Genomic DNA, 20645 nt, shown 5'->3' on the forward strand with positions numbered 1-20645 from the left:
TAATTTTCTTTATGATTTAAAGGTTATAATTCTACACCAGGCCTTCAGTCAGGAGAATGAATGTTGTGTATAAACCTTTCCTTAAATATGCCAGGGAAGTTTGTTTCTGTTTTTCTACTCCAAAGGTCTTTTTTATATATTTAAAGAAAAAAAGAGAATATGATTCTTTTTACATTTACTGTAAAGCTTATAATTTTATTGAAAGCTTTAAAAGATCACCTAAATAGAGGAGGAAATGAATGCACCCAAACTTTTCACCTTCCTTCTCCATCATAAGTTTGCCAGGAGGAAACCTCCCATGCATCCCTTGAGTGATGAATGAAAAGTCCTGGTGGTAACACCTGTAAGCATTAAAGTACATGAAGAAATGTGCAACATGGGAATTTTATCTTCAGCCACTCCCAACTCTGAGATGAAATTTTTATTTCTCTTTTTTTTATGGAATATTGCAGTCCACACACATTGCTTAATTTTTTGGTGGTGAAGATTGTTGCATCTTGTTTTGCTGGTTCTCAGTTTAATTTTTCGATGGATCATAAACTACAAGAAATGTAGAACACAACTTTATACCTTGGAAATCCTTAATGGTTACAAGCATGGAACTTCAAACAATTGAATTTATGTCTACTGAATATAATACCATCTTAGAAGACTCAAAAATTTTTTTCAAATTTTAGTGTATATTGAGTTATTACAGTATCATAAATATAAAATTTGTTGGCCACAGCAAAAAGATTGGATTATTTGGGTTGAAAAGGAAGAATTAGGCAATGTGAATTATGACAATTTCTGAATATTCAGCGATTTTTCAGGTAAGTCATTATGATTCTTTAGTATATTTTGGTGTAAGCAACAAACAACAATGTGGCATATGTATAAAACTGGGTTTTCATAGATCTTTCCTTACTTGAACTCTTCAAGTATACAAATATTTAAAGGCTCATGTATAATGATAAGAGGATAATTCTTTAAGATATTATCTATAAACTCAAAAAGGAAGTTGGTTTAAACATTGAGCCAGATAATTTCATACGGTTTCCACAAAAGCATATGCTTATTCCAGAGTGTTTATTGGTAAGAGTTGCTTTTTTTGTGTGTGTTTTAATCAGAAAGTTTTCCATTTTCCCCATTCTTACCTTTATTTTATTTAATTTTTATGGAGAAAAAAATGTTATTTGAACTAAACACATGAACACAAACTCTAAGGTGATATTTGCATGTACTGCATAATTAGGGCAGTTATCTTTGGAAACTTTGTTTCTAATCTCTCTGGCTTAAGATTTGTCTTTGTGTCCTTTACAAGTCAATTATTCTGGCCACTTTTAAGTCAATTTTCTTTTGTCACTGAATTTATATAAAATGGAGTGTCAACCAAATTATCTTTTTGAGTGAAATCTATTTGTTTTCAATATTTTGCATTTGACAAAAATCAGTCCAGTTCATGGGTGTTGTAATTTCCCAGACTGGAAGCAGTGTGCTTTCTTTCCAAAAGCACTATGTTAAAAAGCTACTCTTACTATGAATAAAACTCTCATTATGTATTATGTATGTAAAGATTTTTAATACAGGGCTGAATTACATGATGACTTTAATAGGTGTTAAGAGAATCTAGCTGATCTGAATTGTGAACTTCAGTTTACCACTTCTGATAAATGATCTTCTATTTATAGTTGGAAGGAAGGTTTGGTATTAGAGAGCAACATTTAACTTTTGATACAAAAAGTTGTAAAATGTATGTAACTGAAAATTCTTATTCATTGTTTCTTTTGAGAACTTTTCTCCCCATTCATGAATTGCCTTATAATTTTCTTTATGGTCTTAACATTGAACTTATGATGTATATGTGTGGATTATCAATGAGCATATATATACATAGTATGTGCATTTGTGTATCTGTGTGTGTGAATGTGTATTTTTATTCAACAGAATACTCAGCCCTATAATAGCTAAGGATCAGTGTAGGTTATTAAGCACCTTTAGTGGAAAACTGTCACAATTTTACAATTGCAAGTGAACATGATAATTCATCGTCTTATAATATTTAAACTTAACCCTAATATCTGGGAATCCAAGAATTTGGGGGAAGCTTCATGGATTTTCCAGCTAATTTGGGTGCTCTTTAATGACTTACCACGTCAATACACTATGTCCTACTCTTAGTCATTTAAAGGACTGTATTGAGAAATTATGCATCTATTTGCTCTCCAGATACATTATTTATCACTATGTCATTATTACATACTGCTATATTAGTATTATGGACTGCCTTCATTGTGCCAGCTACTGAAGATATCAAGATGAAAATGACATGACTCCTGACACACTTTTACCCTCATCATAGAACTCATGATTTAAATAATAAATAAATTTTGTGGAAAACATGTATTGTGAATGCAGCAGGCATCATGTGGAATGTAGAGGAGTGACAGGAGTTGGTACACTAAAGCTCCTTCATTTCAAATTCTTCCCAAATGAGAGAGGAGAACAAGGCTTGAGCATTCCTGGGATGTAAAACATGAGTGTAAATTATAGTGAAGGCCAAAAGATTGATATGGACAGAAAAGAAAAATACTTGAGGGAGCAATTATTGATTGACTAATTCATCCAATAAATATATATTTATCGGATGCACTTACCATATGCTTTTCACTTAATGAAGTAAATATATATATGCATATATATATACACACATGTCACATGGTAGTACATGTTGTGAATAAAGTTGAGGGGAAATGAGATTAGAAATGTCAGTGGAGGTGAGAGAATGGGGAAGAGAATTGAAATTTTAGGTGGCTAGTTAGGGAAAGCCTCACTGACAAGATGACTTTTGAGCAAGGACATGAAGGAGGCAAGGATGTAAGCCATGTAGATATCTTGGGGAATAGCAGGTAAGGAGATCTTGTGACAAGAATGGGCCTGGAATTTACAAAATACAGCAAAAACCCTGGAGTGTCTGGAATGGGATGAGTAAGAGAAAGAGTAGAAAATAGGGTTAGAGAAGTAACATTTAGTATTGTTATGTTAGGAACTTTGACTTTTACTCAGAGTGAGAAAGGAAGTCTTTGGGGAGATTGATAGGAGTAAGACATGACCTAACAATGTGAAAGTATTACTTTGAATAATGTGTTGAGCATAGATTACAGAAGATCAAGGCTCACAGAGAGGAGATGAGTTTTAGGAAGCCATAGAATTTTTAAAAATGAGACAAGATGGTGGGACCAAAGTGGTAGCAGTGACCTTGTGCAAAGAGGTTGAATTCAGCATGAATTTATTCTGAAATAAAGCAAATAGGATTTGTTAACAAGTAGGATTTTAGATAGGTAAGAAAGAGATGATTTAGTAATGACTCCAAGGTGTTTGACCTAAAGAACAAGCTGGAAAAAATGAAGTTGTCATTTACTGGCTTTTGGTTTTGGACATACTAATTTTAAGGTGTCTCTCAGATGTTCAAGTGGAAATGTCAAGAAATAGTTGAAGACATGGTATTTGAATTCAAGGTTGATTTATAGACTGGAGACATATATGACATTAAAATATATAATGAGTCTGGGTGAGATTACCAAAGGAATGATTATAGATAGAGAAGGAATAGGAGAGACAAGGACTGAGAGCTGTGATTAATAACTGTTATATTTTCACCCTCATTCTGATCATTGTTTGATTGGTCCCTATCTCCCACACTAGACCAAGGTAGAGATGAAATGTAAACCCAAGGGAAAAACAGTGCAGGTGAATGCTTCGAGATCTCTCTCCTCACAATGAGCCATATTCTCTTTACCCTTAGTTATGCCAGCCCTTCCTCTTCATCCATAGGTGACTATTTATCCCCTCAATTTACCATCGCCCCCATGCAAAAGCTTATACTTATGTAGGTTTTTCCATACACAACATTCTAATGTAATAATTACATAAAACGATCTTTTCTCCTAACACAAAAATAAATACAAGTTAAACATTTTAAAAATGACTATTAAACTTAAAGAATAATTGTATTGCACTTAGTAAAACACAATTTCAAAGAATAAAATTTCATTTGTTCTTTGATGGCAATTACTTTAAAGGGAGTGAGTTCAGTATCACTTAACATCTCTGGAGATTTAACCTCAGAGGTTAAAAACTACACATTGAGAATGCAAGTCTCCTGGGCATATACCAACCCCAGCACAAACCACAGTTTTGTTTGACTCCATTCACTAGAAAGGGATAATAAGAATTTCGGATTCTCCTTGATTTTCCTTCAGAGGGAGTGTAACCAAGGGAAGAAGTTGACTCATGGCTACAAAATATTAGAACTCAAAGTTTTCATTGATTATTGCTTTGGTTTCTTTTCTTTACCCTTGATTCTTTTTTTTTTTTTTTTAAGATTTATTTCTTATTTGTTTCTTTCTCCTCCCCCCTACGCCCCACCCCAGTTGTCTGTTCTCTGTGTCTATTTGCTGCGTCTTCTTTTGTCTGCTTCTGTTGTTGTCAGCGGTTCAGGAAACTGTTTCTTTTTGTTGCATCATTTCGTTGTGTCAGTTCTCCATGTGTGTGGCACCATTCCTGGGCAGGCTGAAATTTCTTTCACGCTGGGCGGCTCTCCTTACCGGGTGCACTCCTTGTGCGTGGGGCTCCCCTACATGGGGGACACCCCTGTGTGGCAGGGCACTCCTTGCGCGCATCAGCACCGCGCATGGGCCAGCTCCACCATGGGTCTAGGAGGCCCAGGGTTTGAACCCTGGACCTCCCATGTGGTTGGCGGATGCCCTAACCACTGGGCCAAGTCTGCTTCCCTACCCTTGATTCTTTATGGAGTTAAGCATGTACAGTTTCACTGATAGCCTGAATTCTAGGGTGTATAATTAGGAGGGAAGTATTTCTTTATATTTTGTATGCAAGAGAAAGTGTTCGTACCAGAATTTTCTCAGACCTAAGTTTCAGTTTCAAACCTACCTTCTGACAGAAATTTCTGCATACCATAAATTCCCTGTAGAATCCTCATCACCAGAGTACTGAGGACTCAAGAAAGGCTTACTCCAAACGTGAAAGAAGTTAGTGGTGATTATTTCAGTCCATTAAAATTCTGAGAACCTCAATATATCCAGAACGAGAAAACTCACTACAACAAAAATAAATGCTTGATTTCACAATTTGTTAGAATAAAGAAAAAAAGAAAGGAAGAGAGAAAATGTTGAGAAACATATGAAAATGTCAAGAATAAAAAAAATCTTAAGTTGAAAAGAATGTAGTAAGAAAATTGCGATCCACATTTTCTTTAGGCATTTCAGCAAAATTCGCCATGAATGACTATAGAACTTCTGAGGCTTATCAACCGATTCCACCAGCAAGAAATACACCACATTGACATACACAGCAATATATCTGCTGTGACAAGTAAGGGTTAATTTACAAGCTGAATTATTAAATGTATTTTAACACTGTAACAAAATCGTGAACTTGAGAAGATGTAGTACTTTCCAGTTTATAAAGTCTACCAGAGACTGAGCTCTTAAATGGCTAATTTAAAGGAAGCTGGCACACAATTTAAAGATGTAATTTGAGTCATGGCTGATGATATACTTTTGCTTGTTTAGCCTTTTATGCAGCTTGTTTGCATTACTTGAACAGATTTGCTGTTTCTATTCTAACAGCATTGTGTATGGCATGGGGAATGCTGATTAATTCTTGTCAGTAATCATCACACACACTGCCAATGCTGTACATTTATATCCTCCATTACATAATCTATGTATGCATTCCTTATGTTATTAGTGGAAGTAGCATGCAGTAGGTAAATAAACCTGCTCTTGATTTAGATTAAAAAATGAGTGTTGATTCTTTTCTGTCTTTAAGAGATAGAAACTCTATTAGATTCGGAATGTGATATAATTTCATCTGCTTCAAGTAGCTTTAATTAGAATTCTTTAATTGTCCCTACAGCTGTCACCCATAGTAAAATCTAAAATATGAATTGTAATTGGAGGATAAATCTACATTTTTTCAAGTCATGAAGTTAGTCTGTCTTATTTTTTTGTACTTTTAAGAAGTTCTTTTCCTCGAACTGCAATTATTGACCATTTTGATAAGTAACTATCTCCTCTACTTACTTTTAAAAATAGAAGAGATGACTTAAAGGTGTACCTAATTTAATAAAATTCTTACTTATTACAGAGACTAGTGAGTGAATAAATAAGTTTTTAAATGAAAGGCAGTAGTTTGAAAAAGTACTAAGTACTAAGAATTTAAAGAGCAGTGAAATGTGTCACTCTTTACTTGAATCTCACATATTGCAATTACCTGAGTTGTGTAGAAAACTGAAAATAGAAATAACACGTAATATAAAAAACCTAATTTATAAATAGCTTCCTAACTATATTCTCCGCTTTATTAAACTTTATCTGAGTTGCTAAAATAACTACCAAATCAGATTATTAGATTCAATATAATTAGTCTTGTGTTTTCCAGAAAAGTGAATGAAGTCTGGTTTCTATGAAAATGTCAGAGTTCAGAATCATATTCCATTGTCAGTTGGTTACTCCTTAAGGAAGGTAAATACTCACAATGGCTTAAACAATAAAGGAGGGGGGTGTTGTTATCTCCTAACTGAAAAGTCCTGAGGAAAGGCTGAAGCAAAGATTAAACTATTTAATCTATTTCCCTCTGTAATTGGAACCTTATCTGTTCCTTTTATTCTGAAAGCCTTATCGATGAATGTTGTAGCCCCTAACATCTCTACACTTCTCTTTTCCAATGCTAAGAAATGTTTCTTTCTTGGCAAGTCAAGCAATAATCACAAATTTAAGTTTCTGTAGATTCAATTGGTCTGAACTAGATCACGTGCCCAGTCACCGTAAAGAGGTCTTTGTAAAGTTTGGTTAATCTTAGTCTATCCCTTAAATCAGGATGTGGTAAACCTCTCCCAAACACATTTACTGAGAAAAGCAGTAGAGTGGTTCTCCAGAGAAAATCATGGTATAAATATCAGAAATAAAAATGGAAATTGACATTGAGCAGGAATTGCAAAAAAAGAAAATTCCAAAGGATGAAAGAAAGGAAGGAAGGACTGAATGAAGTGAGAGAGAAGAAACAGCTAGGAAAGGAAGCAAGGACAGAGGAGGAAAAAATGATAATGAATGTCTAGAACATCATCTTTTATTTAAGGGTTAATGTGCAAGAAGCAGCAAGAAGGAGGAAGATGAGAAACTGAGATCTCAGTTGAATTTCTTATAAGGTAATTATTTTCTGTATAATTTTGATAGTTCTACTTGGATAACTTGAAAGATCTATTTTTATTAGTCATGTATGCATCTAAAAGTACACACAAAACTTATGGGCACACAAAATGCCGTTACGTCTATGATTATTTCTAATGAGCACAACACAATTTTCAGGATGAAGGAGACAGTTTGACAAATGCGTTTGACTATTGATGGCCTTTCACACAAAATTCTATTCCTTCTAGTCACACTCATTGCTGTACAGAAATGTGTATAAATGTTGCTTATCTAGCAGATGAAAACAAGATTATGTAAGGGGAAAGGGGTGCTTTCAGAGAATTAAGACAAGATCACAAAATCCCAAAATACAAATCAGATTTTAGCCACTAGCTTTAACATTCATTTTACAGATTCTTCAGTTGTATTTTTTGCCTCCTCATTGAACCTACGTTTTACTAGATTCAGTTCAATGAGTATGATTGAAGGCAAAGGTTTACTAGTTTTAGTACACTTGATGTTTTTCATCTTAGTCTCGACTACTTATGACTATGAGAAAATTCTTATTCATTATTTCTAGAAATATTGAAGCCATTTTTCCTATTTTGCACTATTGTTTTATCAAATAATAACACTATAAAATATAAGTGAATATACCAACATAGGTATGAAGACAAAAATGGCAAAACTGAAGTAGCTGAATCATGGTTGGCAATGATAACAAATTATCATTAACTTAAGTTGATAAGTATACAGGACTGCTGGTTTCCACTTAGGACTGTAGAAAGCAGGACAGAATGTCACACTCACCTTTATGATGAAAAAAAGCTGGGACAGAAAGCAAGGATCTAACTTTCTTGCACCCATTGTAATGCCAAGACCACAGAGCAATCTAGGAACCCAAACTCTAGGGAGAGGCACCCACAGGAGAAAAGAGACGGGAGCCCTGGTTACCAAGGCAAAATGCAGCTGAACACTGTCCCTAATTGAAAAGGTGAACAACATGCAAGACCTAATTGCTGATTTCAGCAGAGAAATGGCAACTATGAGAAAGGTTCAGATGGAAATGTTAAAAATGAAGCACACAGTATCAGAGACGAAGAAACCCTGGAAAGGGCATATCAGCAGATTTGACCTTGATGAGGAAAAAAATCAGTGAACTTGAAGATAGGTCTATAGAAATGACACATACTGAAACAGGAGGGGAAAAAAGAGTAAATCTAGCATATAAAAGATATTCTGAGATAAGAATGTATACTATTTGCTATGAAAGAATGGGTTTAGTATAGGCACCTGTATAAAATGGAAACCATCTTTAATTATTTAAATCACTTGCTTTTGAATTGTAAAGAGCAGATGGCAGTATCAACTTAGGAAATACGCACTAAGTTCTTTAGCAATTTGGATTCCTTTTAATTAATATTTGCTCCTACATTGGTCATTCAGGCACGGACAACCTGCTTGACTAATAGCTGCCAATTTCCAATGTGTCATAAGGAGCCAAGGAAAGCATTTGACTTCCTAATATCTTAACTCATGAGTAAACCCCTAACAAGAAGTTTTAACAGAAATGCTATAGTTCCCTTGAAATTTGTTTGGGTATCAATTCATTGTCTTTCCCCCTTTATATGTAATAAAGGAACCTAAATAAAATTACCTCTTTAAGTTGCAAATGACAAAATCACAACCACAATTGATTTAATGAATAAGAATTTATTAATTTCTATCACTGAAAAATCCAGGGATAGGTATGAATGAGATTAGGAGTTTGGGATGTTGTCAAGTACTTTTACCTCTGTACCTTATTCTCAGCTTTATGCTGTTAAGCTTCATTTTCAGGCAGGTTTTCTTCACTGTGGCAATATGGTCACCAATAGTTCTGTTGAACCATCTTCTGTTTTTGTAACCTCAGGAGAAGTATTGCTCCGTTTCCATTGGTTTCTGAGAGAAAACAAAAAAGTCCCTGGTTTGGCCTGGCATGGATCCTGAATCTATCTCTAAGTTTCCCATCTAAGAAGATGGAACACATTTATTAATCAAGCCAGCTCTTGACCTCCTGAGCCACCTGAACTGAGAGGAGAGGAGGGCCAGCGTTCGGAGGAAAAGTGGAAAGCCATCTGTTATCACTCTATGGAGGAGTAGATGCAGGACAGGCAAACACAGTAGTTGTCCACTCCACAGGGAAATGGAAACTCATATCATTGCCTTTGCAGGCACTTAAATTTCTCTGCTAGAGAAGGTGGAAGTAAGTAAACAACCAGTGGGGCCTGTGACATTGTTAGAGAAACAACGCAGTAGTCCCAAGTGTTTGAATCCATGCTCTATTTGTTGCCCAATGTGTAAGTTCAAGTAATTAAGGGATCTGTTTGCTTTATGAAGATACAACTTACAGTTGGATCTGATGTGCATATAAATGCCTTTCTTCTTGATAATTTTGAATAGAAGAAAATAACTGAAATTTTAGATAATTTGGCCCTTAATATCTATATAGATGATATAGGCATTGAAAATATGTATGTGTAAAAATAAATAAGCTAGGTAATGCTTAGAAAGAGTAATTTGTAAAATCCTTAATTAGGGTTCTCTTTATATTTGATTAGTAAAACGCAAGTTTTTGACTAAAAATAGACCTTTATTACAGATATCAACATGAAAGGTTTGAGCCTGGGACACCGCTGTGAAATATAAGAGGTGTATCAGTTAAATAAGCTTGTAGGAAATTTAATTATATTTTCTTTATTGATGACAATGAATGTTTTCAATCTAAATGAAACATCTAATTTGAAATATGTGATGTTAACAATAAGGATAAATCTATATTTATGAATTTTCAAATCACTTATCATTCCTGAGTCATTAATAGAATATATACACATAATTACGAATACTAATTTCTTAAAAGAAGTGTTATTCCTCTTCTTTGAGACATTTATATTTATGGCATTGATGAATTCACATTTTTAAAAGCCTAATTGATTAGTTGGCAGAAAGGAGTTATAACATTTGATAATAGTTCAACTTCAGCTGTTTTTATTGTTCCGTAACATTTAGCAAAATTTAATGTTTCTCAGTTATTTACATGCCTCTTCTTTAGGATAAGGAAGTCAACCTCTATTCCTTCCTAAAAAGTTAACTCCTTGTATGAAAAGTCATAAATAGCTCACATATAAATATCATATTATATTTCTCCGAAGCTTCTGCTAAAAAAAGTATGCTAGTAAAATATACTCCAAACAAATGTACATTATAATCCGCCTCATCTGTATTACATATTGTCAGTATCAGCATGACATTAATTTCAGTTTATTTTGAAAAGAATGATTGATATCCTTATAAATAAGTTTTTATTTTGTAAGCAAGAAAATATTTCAAGAAATGAAAAGTACTGAAAACAACTAAACAAACTTAGCTACTTTGAAAGAAGCCTGCCTTTTCGTTCTTCCTCCTACTGCCTCTACCCCCACCTCTTAATGATGTAAGGATTTGGTGTGAGGCAGTTCTAGAAACCCTCTTTTATTCAGGGACAAATAGTTTTCCCTCCATTATTTCTTAATGATATTTTATCAGACATCAACAAATCTGTGGTGACAGGACATTCATTTGCAAATGTATTAGCCTTTCATATTCAATTAGGTAACACTTTCTTAACTTAAATGGACCCTTGTTCCATCTCTTTAAGTCATCAGAGTACCAATGGAGATGAATGTCAAAACCTTCTACCTTACTGGGTCTTCAGGCTTCTGGGACTGCTCCAAGGCAAAATGAATAAGAAACCCACTGAGTTCCTGTTATGTGTCATTGCTTAACCAAGCATTTAAATATAATTATTTCACCCCAAATCCATGCAAATGATGTCTGTATTATCTCAATTTCTCAAAATATTTAAGCAATTTCCAAATATTTGATTCCTAATCCATTATTTTTCTCCCTGTCTCCCAAGTTATTATATGAACAGCAAGTTCTGTTCATGTCACTTACTCTAAATTTTCATCAGTTTACTCACTGTAGAGGGATTAAAGATGATGAAGCCCAATGTCTCAGCCTGGCTTTTAAGTGCTTGATCAGAGCCACAGTTTCCAGCTTTGATCCTTTTTTTGACTTTATTAAAAACTCTGATTGTGTTTACTTGTCATGTGAGTGTGGGTGTACCTAGCTGCAGACAAGGCAGGACTAAAGGTGTCAAAGATTTATTGCAGGTAGTAGCAGAAGGTGGCAAGAAGCTGCAGAACACATTGGCTGTCTGATGCCTGTGAAGGAAGGGAGTGCAGGAAGGATTGGATAGGAAGAGTGTTGATTGTAGCACAATTTCAAGAAAGAGCTGCACAGGCTGATCCTTATCCTAGGGCTTTGTCAAGATATTAGCTCCTGAGTCTGGAGAAAGTACTCCCAAGTTGATGAGTTCTTCCATACCCAGTCTTACCTTCTGGCTTCCTTGATTAAGCACTTTGTAAATGCCATCAGAGAGCTACTTCCTAGGCACCTGCTTGTACATTATAGGTATTTGTGCAAGTACCTTGGAGTAGAGTCTCCTTCTTTTCTTACCAGGTCCAGCAACATTCAGTAGGTAATGCTGGAAGTTAACTCTACCCAAGGTCTTGAGAGCCAGGAAAGAAGATAGTCACAGGTCCTGCAGCAGGCACCTGTTGCATTGCAGAGGTCTTTGCAGCATCTTCTGAAATTGGGGAGGATGCTGTAGGCCACCTCTCCAAACTCTCAGGGGATTGAACAGAGCCAACATCCTCAGGGGCATCCATCCATCCACATGTCTCCACTCCAGAGGTCAGAGTCACAGGTTTTCCCAACCAGCGCTCTGAGTTTAGCATAATAACCCCGTGTTTGCTGAGCATTCTATGGTGTCTGACTGTGTTTTAGTTCTCACACTTAGCATTCAACTGCTTAATAATTGCCTTCAGTTTTTCATGATCTGCAGAGTGTCAACATCAATTCAATTTAGCAATAACCAGCCAACTCCACTGTCTTTGTAGGCATTGATCTTTAATGCTGAACCATTACACATATATGGGCAGTCCCTTCCACTGGGACCTTTCCCCAGATCATCACCCAGTGAAATCTTTAGCAACTTGTGCCAGGGACCTCTGTGACCCACCTTCTACTCAAAATGGGAGTTTAGTGAACCTTAACTAAATTCCATTCTTACCACTTATTTTCTCAGACCACCCTCAGGAGCATTTGTATTAGTTGGGGTCCACAGAGAGGCAGATTTCAAAAGAGATAGAGACATTGGGGACAGAAGAAGGCAAAGGCGGGCTTAAGATAGCAATATAGGTCTGACACTAGTGGTGAGAGAGAGGAAAGAAGAGAATTTAGTAGAAAGAGTCTTAGACCAATAAATATTTGCTAGGATGATCGGGAATTTTTCAGCCAAAATCCCCATGGAGGGGTCCCAAATTTTGCCTGCTTTAGTACCTTTGCTATGTTCACTCATTGGAAGTATGGCATTGGAATGAATGTGTCCCGAACCGGCGGGGGTGGATTCCAGGGGCCTGTGAGAAGAAGTGGGGGCAGGAGACGAGAAAGAATGGAGGCAAGACAGGATTCTGATCAAGCCTTGTTTATTAGGAGTAGGGCAGTACAATTTATACTAAGGGAAGGGAGCGTGTCCATAGGTGATAGGCTGGTCTTGTGGGTGGCAGACGTCCAAGGAGGGGATTGGCTGAAAGTTTGTGCCGGGTCTGCATTGCACATGCTATTGCTGTGGTCACCAGAGTTGTGGCGGGAAGGGGAGAACAAAGAAACAAAGAGGAGGAAGAAGGAGGAAATGGCAGGGCAGGGCTGTAGTAAATATGAAATCCGCCATGTTGTTGGAGGCTGTGAATAGATTTCACAGCAGGTGGCTCCCCACATGAATGCATTGGTGGACCTGGAAGGGAAGTAGCTGTAGCCATAAGTAATCATGCTCCCCAGAGCAGGAGATCTGGGCTCTACATTTTGTGGATACTATAGATGCTTTTTCTTGAACATGTGGAGGGCATAGTGATTAGAAACATGGGTTTGGGAATCAGATTGCCTGCATTCAAGTCCAGCTGAACCACCTACTAACTGTGGGAACTTGGATAAGTTAATTTATATAATCTGCCATTTCTTCATATTTAAATCAATAATAATTGTACCCTTGGAGCCATTGAAGAGGTTGAATGAGATCATCCACACAAAAGATATCATTATTATTATGATTACATTCGCAATTCAGTCATTAAAAGATGTAATTTTCCCATTTTATAACTGAATTTGTACTTTTCATGCTGATCCCTCATCCTAACTGGTGGTATAAGGGAAATTATAGGTAATTCTGCATCTTCCTCCAATGTCACAGTGATCATGAGCACCATCAAGAATCAGAACACCAGGATTCAAATACCAAATCTGCCATTTCTAATTGTATAAACTCGGGCAAATTACTTAATCTGTGGCCTAGTTGGGTCACCAAGAAAATGGTAATAATGTAATGGCAGATACCGTTAATGTCTGGCCCTCTTAAGTGTTTGGTCAAGGTGAGATTTTATTGTTCTTATCCTTGGGTTTGAATAGTTCCCATCCTATTTTTGATATCTCAGTTCTATCTAAAGTTTTAATTATATCATTAGTGTAGGGCCCTTTTCAGGAACCAAATGATATCTAAGCCCCAGTTTCCTCTTGGGAGATTTTCCATTTTACTCATTCTGTGAAATATTTGTGTAACCTGAGGGTAGTGTGATTTAATTCTTTTTTCCTTGTTTGTGGCATAAACTTTTGCCATGGCTCAGGGCTTAGTTTCTTTCATTCTCAAAACCTTGCCTTTTTGATTTAATGAAGATTGTGGTTAATAGATAAACATAAGGAGGTTCTTTTACAAGTATTAAGAATATGGTGAAACACAGGAAAATTACAACTAAGTAACTTACGGATGATAGTTATGGATGATAGCAGTGCCAAACAAGATACTTTATTTATTCTAAGAGACAATTATGCAGGGGAAGGTATAAGGAAATGCAGGATTTTTTCTTTTGGAATAATGAAAACATTCTAAAATTGACTGAGATAATTACAACACAACTCTGTGATGAATATGAGAGCCACTGATTGTACACTTTGAATGGACTGTATAAAACACGGGACTCTATAGCACAGGGAATCCAGTGGGGGAAGATGGACTGTGGTTAAAAGGAGAAATGAGAATGTTTTCTCATGAACTTTAACGAATGTATAATATTAATACAAGTGCTAATTATTGAGTGGGCTGGGGAAAATGCACCAAATGTAAGATATGGGATATGTTTAGTAGGACTGTTTTGATGATGTTCTTTCATAGCTTGTCACAAAAGTTTCACAACAGTGCAAGGTATTGATGGTGGGGTGATAATGAGACACCTGTATGATGTTATGCATGCTTGTTTTGTAAGTTCATAGCTTTTACTATATACTTATTGCTTAAGTATGCTCATGTATGAATGATATACTTCAATAAAATTTTATTTTAAAACAATTTAGCTTTGAAAATTAAAGGTTTCTCTTTACATGTTATGATATATTGTCTCTCCCCTAATAAAGAAGTTGAGGAGAGCAGTGGGGATGGGGAAAGGGGCAAAGAGTAAAAGGAAATACATGTAGGAGGCAAATCTTAGTTAATAACTCAAAATACTATTCCTCTATAATGTTTCTTTTTAGGTTATCCCCTATTCCTTAAATTCCTTTTGTCACTAATTAGAATTCTATTTATCCAAATAGTAATTTGAATGTCTTCTTTTTTTGGAAGCACTTTTTAATAGCTCCATCCAAAAGATTTTTCTTCTTCCAAATTTAATTTTGGCAATCATAACACATTCATTTTAAATGGTCTGGGTATGCTCTATTTTTCCCAGTAGACTTTATGCTCTTTGTGAACTGGAAATCAATCTTACTCATTTTTGGTACTCTTCATTACCTAGCATAAGGCTTAAAACATAGAGGTACTCACAACTGTTGAGCATATTGATTAAATAAATTACAGCACGCTGGCTACAGCACAGGCTTTTCTGTCTGAATCTCTTCCTATATCTTCTTGGTCTTCTGAACTGGCCTTATCTATTGCTATAGATCATTGATATTGATGTAACTAGTTGCACCATTGTGGCAGTTTAAAATTATTTTATGAATCTGAAAAAGAGTACTATTACCCTTTAAAAGAATCCATTCCTGTGGGTGTGAGACACATTTGAATGGATTGTCAGTGGGGTGCGATTCATGCTGTCTCCACCGTCTTACTGTGTCTGATATCAAGGGAGAGACAGATTCACACAGATAGACACAAGAAAAGAAGGCTGGCATATTTGATTCTCAGTGTGAGAGAGAGGATTGCTGAAGCAGGAAGCCCCCAAGAGGCTGCATCCTTAGAGCAGCTCAAGAGGGACCAGTCCAGCTGTATGACTAACAGCTTACAGTCAAACTTGGGAAGAGAACAAAACAGTTGAGAATGATATAGGAGGCCCAGAAAGAGACAAGCTAAATGCCTGGTTGCTCAGAGCTGAGCTCCAAGATATGGTTGATTCCGGGGTGGGGTGTGTGTGTGGGGGTGTTGAGCCCTCCACGGAAATTGGCAGCCATCTTGCTTCACCATGTAGCCATAATGCCTGGGTTAACAGTAGCTGACTTTATTTGGTGAGACAGCACCTCTTAGGGCGCCTTGAATTGGATTTTTCATAGTCCTTGGAACTGTGAGCTTTTACTCCCAAATAAATATCCTTTATAAAATCCAATACATTTCTAGTACTTTGTCGGCAGCCCTTTGGCAAACTAAAACAACCATATTAATCTTTATTTCATTAAAAAATATTAAGCATGCTCTCTGTATGCCAGCCATTTTCCAAACTCCAGAGATAAAAAATCAAAAAGGACCTGCTCTTAAAGATAGGGATATTTAAAAGAGATAATTTTAATGATATATATGCTTAGCACAGAGCCTGAAGACGTGTTGGGGCAGCCCAAGAGCAGATGCATTTAGTTTATCTCATGGTGGTCTTGAAGGAGCTTGTGATCAAGCTGATTCTTGAAGGATGGGTACTAGTAGGCCAGGGAAATAAAAATCAGGAGGACAGGTTTGGCCCCATGCATAAGAGCATGGTGGTGAAAAACAACAAAATTATATATTTTATGAAAAATTAGATTTATTTTTATTTTAGCCAAAATATATTTCCTGAGCTGTATGGCATCATGGTCTAGACTGTGGGCTCTACCACTTACTCTTCTGCTCTAGAATCCTGTAAAAGATTTTTATGTTGTATGTGCCTAATGATACCATCTTCTTAGGGTTGATGTGAAGGTTAAATAAAGCAATACAGTTAAAGAATTTAAAAATATGCTTAATAGAGTAAGTGTGCAATAAATATTAGCTTGTAAATTTCAACTGTTTGTTCTGTGTTTCCTTACAACTTTTTCATAAGAAATATTTCTCATTTCACATTATTGAGATCTTTTACTTCTGCCCAGGGATTCTCTGTAGCAAGTTAGAAGGAAGAAGTATACACTCTGCTTGGAAACCCAAACAGAATCACTTGGTAGTCTTTTAAAACCACATATACATTTGATTTCCCTCCTATAATCTGATTACAGAATCACTGTCCATTGCTATAGTGAATCACTGTAAGAAGAGTAAGTGTGGCATTTTATTCAGGGATCTTGGAGCAGAAAAATGCCTTTGAATTTAATGTTATAGATTCTCTAGAATCAGAATAGATAATATTCAGTTCTAGATTGAAATGACTCAAGTATTTTATTGTTTTACTAGCTTGTATTATTACGAGGAGTAGGAAACCAAGAAACATCTGGCCTCCTGAACAACATGAAGCTCAAATGCAGAAGCAATTCATTTTTTTTTTTCATTTTCTGATGAAAAAGGATGTTTCTTTCCTAACATTTTTCTGAAATGTCTCTACAGAAAATAGAAATTAATAACAGAAAAAAATTTAAAAATTCAATGTTTTGACTCAAACATTGTAATTTTTGAGTTATGGAAAAGAAAATCCACAATGATCAATATTACTTTATGTAATAATACATTAGGGCTTAGCTTTTATTTTTACTTGTAGGTGGAGGTATTTGCAAAGTTATTTGGTATGGGAATGTGGAGTGTGTTTACAATTGTATCCTTGGCTCAAACTCATTAATTCAGTATTTCAAACATGTTCATTTTTCAGCTAGGTGTATCAATTATTTTTACAAAGATTTGATCTGGCTAAAAATGGTAAACCATTAAGAATTTATTTCCATATGTTTGATTCCTGATTTATACCATATATTTGCTCAGAATAAGTCTCACCTATTTAGTCAGAACATTTCAATAAACACCCACTGTGGGCCAAACACAGATAGTTGCTTTATTTATGTAGCAAAATACCTCTTGGAACTATGATTTAGATAATACAAATATGATATACTCTTCTATATTTTATTTCTTTTAAACCATATCTCAAAAAGTATGATAAAAATATCAGAATCACTGGACACTCTACTGCATTAGAGCTTTGACTGGTATATATTAATAATTAATTCATAAAATAATATCCTGTGTTTATCTAGTACTATAATTATAATCTGTGGTTTCCCAATAATCCTATAGAGTTGTGGCTCCTCAATGTGCTACAAATTGTCATTTTGAACTACTTTTAAAATAAATTCCTTTATACAATGAATAATTCTGCATAACAGTATCTTAAATTTGTGTAATGTTTTTACTTTTTTAAATATGACGATTTGTCATATTTCTTTCCTCTCTCATGCAAATCAAGTGAAAAATAGCCATTAGAAATCATAACAGCTTAGGATCTGAACATTTGAACACATAGTATGTTCCATGCATTTACTCATGTACATTTTAACACATCTCAACTCTCCTAATTCTCATAAGAAACCTCTGAAGGAGGGTCTATCATTATCCTCTTTTACAGAAGAAGAAACTAAGACTGAAACTAAGTTAATATAACCACTAATACGTAGAGCAAGAATAAACATCAAGGTGTATTTGATGCCAAAGCCCACATTTTTAGCACTATGTAATACTGCCTTACATGATTTTTCAATGCAGGCATCTACATACTCATGCATATCGTCTAGGTATAGACAATAATTAACTGGGATATTTTGACACCTCATGATTAGAACCAAAATCAAATATTTGATTTATTTGAAACTAGTTCAGTATACACAGAATGTTAAAATGATAATCAGTTTACCAAACAATTAATTTGTATATGTACAGTTAATAAAAGGTGCCAATATCTAATTGCCTGGAATTTGTTAGTATAGATTTGGATGGTCTGAGTCTCAACTCATTTCTTCTCATTTTTTGTTCTTATTTCCTTGCCTTCCTTAAGAGCCTACATTGTCCTTGCAGATCCTGCTGGCTGTGTAGGCTGTCATTTCTTGGACAGTCTTTCCAATCTAGCAGACATGCTATTCCAAGGCTCTCGCCCTTGTTATGAGTTTTGTGGGAGATTTACAGATTCCTTCTGCAGATCTCATTTTCTTGCTGATACTACTGCCTGCTTTCTTTGCAGTATATCCTTATTATCTCATCTTATTTCTCCATCTTCTTCCTTTCTAGTCTTGCTGCTGCTGTTCTCTACCTACTACTACAACTCCTTTTCTTTATCCCTGTGCTTTTGGCATTCTCTTTTCTACATCCCTCTTGTGTCTACTTGTTTATTTGCATTTGTATGCAGGCCTTCCTAATTTTTTGCCTTTATCCTCCATACACATCACCATTTTGTCAGAAGGGACCGCCTTCTGGGTAACACTACCAGTAATACATTTCTTTCCCAGGATATTTGACAAAACCGTTCTCTCCAGTGATTTCTGTTCTTTCCATTTTAACATTTCTCTGCTGAAGCAGCTAAGTGGCTGCACAACATAATCCTGTATAAAGCTGGCAGAAATGCTATTTCAGAGCATTTGTGTTTAACTCTTTACAGTCCGTTCTGTACAGGTTACAAAGGCACGTGCATAACCATTCAATGAATTTTCACTCAACGCACATCTTTTAAGCAGCTCTTTAGACCCTGTATTCTATATTTTCCTTCATTACTCAGTGTGTTCTGGGACCCAGAAAGGTAACCACGTGGATTGCAAAAATGGTCTGCATTTTCCTGTGTCCCACAGGTTGGAATCAGAATATGGGAGATACAGGCAGGGTGGGAAGAGAACTGCAGGAGTTTTTATAAATGTTTTTCTTCCTATCCCTGTAGCAAAAGCAACAGTTCTTGTCAGGAGGCTCTCACCATATAGCTACCCTGTTTGAGTTACAGTAATTACTTCTTCCCTTCTCCTCTCCCACCCACTTACCCCCTCAAGATGGCTTCCCTCTGTATTAACTTCCAAGTCATTACTTTCCCTCTGTTGGTTTCCCAAGGTCTTTTTCACACACCTGGAAATAGTCTCATTATTGAACACTCCTCAAATTACAAACTTTGGGTGTGCCAGTGTGCTATCTATCTCCTGCAAGGTTTCCTAATTAATACAGACCTTGAATATACCATAAGCTATTAGATGTAGTTGTTGTCTTTAAGAATCTGAACTGTACAGATGGAGTCAGCCATGAAAACACAACAATGAACCCTGTGTTATAAGACATGTGGTAGAAGTCGATATAAGGAAGGAAGGGTCACCCAAAATAGTCTTATTGTTGTATTTAGGAAGATGGTAGCAGAGAAGACTTCATGGAACAATGCTTGAGTGATGCCTGGAAAGATGAATTGGTTTTCAAAGGAGTTTATGAAAGGATTTGGATGATAGGGTGAGGGCAGAAAGGCCATTTCTGGATGAGAGATCAGTATTGATTAAGCAAGAAAATGTGGAAAATCATGGTTTGTGTAAACAACTGCATACTGATGATAGCCAGAGCTTAGAGAGGGAGAAGGAGTAGGAGAGTGAGTCCAGAAAAGTCCCCAGATCTCGGAGAGTCATCTATATCTATTATAAGGAATTTGGACTTTATTCTCTTTTCTAATAGAGAGCCAATGGAGATTGTGGAAAAAGAAGTTTTGTCTTTACACAGGTAAGTTTAGTGATAGTGAGGATCATTTGAAGAACATACTAGAGACATGAAGAAGAACAAAGAAACAGGGAAAGAAGTGAGGGATTTGATTAAAGCTATGGTGGTATACAGAGATGTTAAGAAGGTAGAACTGATAAAACTTGTCCAACTTTCGGAAATGGAGCTGAAGGAAAGAGAGGATCATATGGCAATTCTGTATTTAGCTTCCTGAGAAACTGCCAAACTGTCCTCCACAGAGGCTGCACCATTCTAAATTCCAACCAATTGTGAAAGAATGTTTCCATTTCTTCACATCTTCTCCAGCACTTGCAGTTTTCTGTCTTTTAAATAATGGCCATGCTGTAAGTCATGAAATGTATCATTGTAGTTTTGATCTCAATTTCCCTAAAAGCTAGTGATTTCGAGCATCTTTTTATGTGTTTTATTAC

The sequence above is a fragment of the Dasypus novemcinctus genome, chromosome 1 (assembly GCF_030445035.2).
Source record: "Dasypus novemcinctus isolate mDasNov1 chromosome 1, mDasNov1.1.hap2, whole genome shotgun sequence".
Taxonomy (NCBI): Eukaryota; Metazoa; Chordata; class Mammalia; order Cingulata; family Dasypodidae; genus Dasypus; species Dasypus novemcinctus.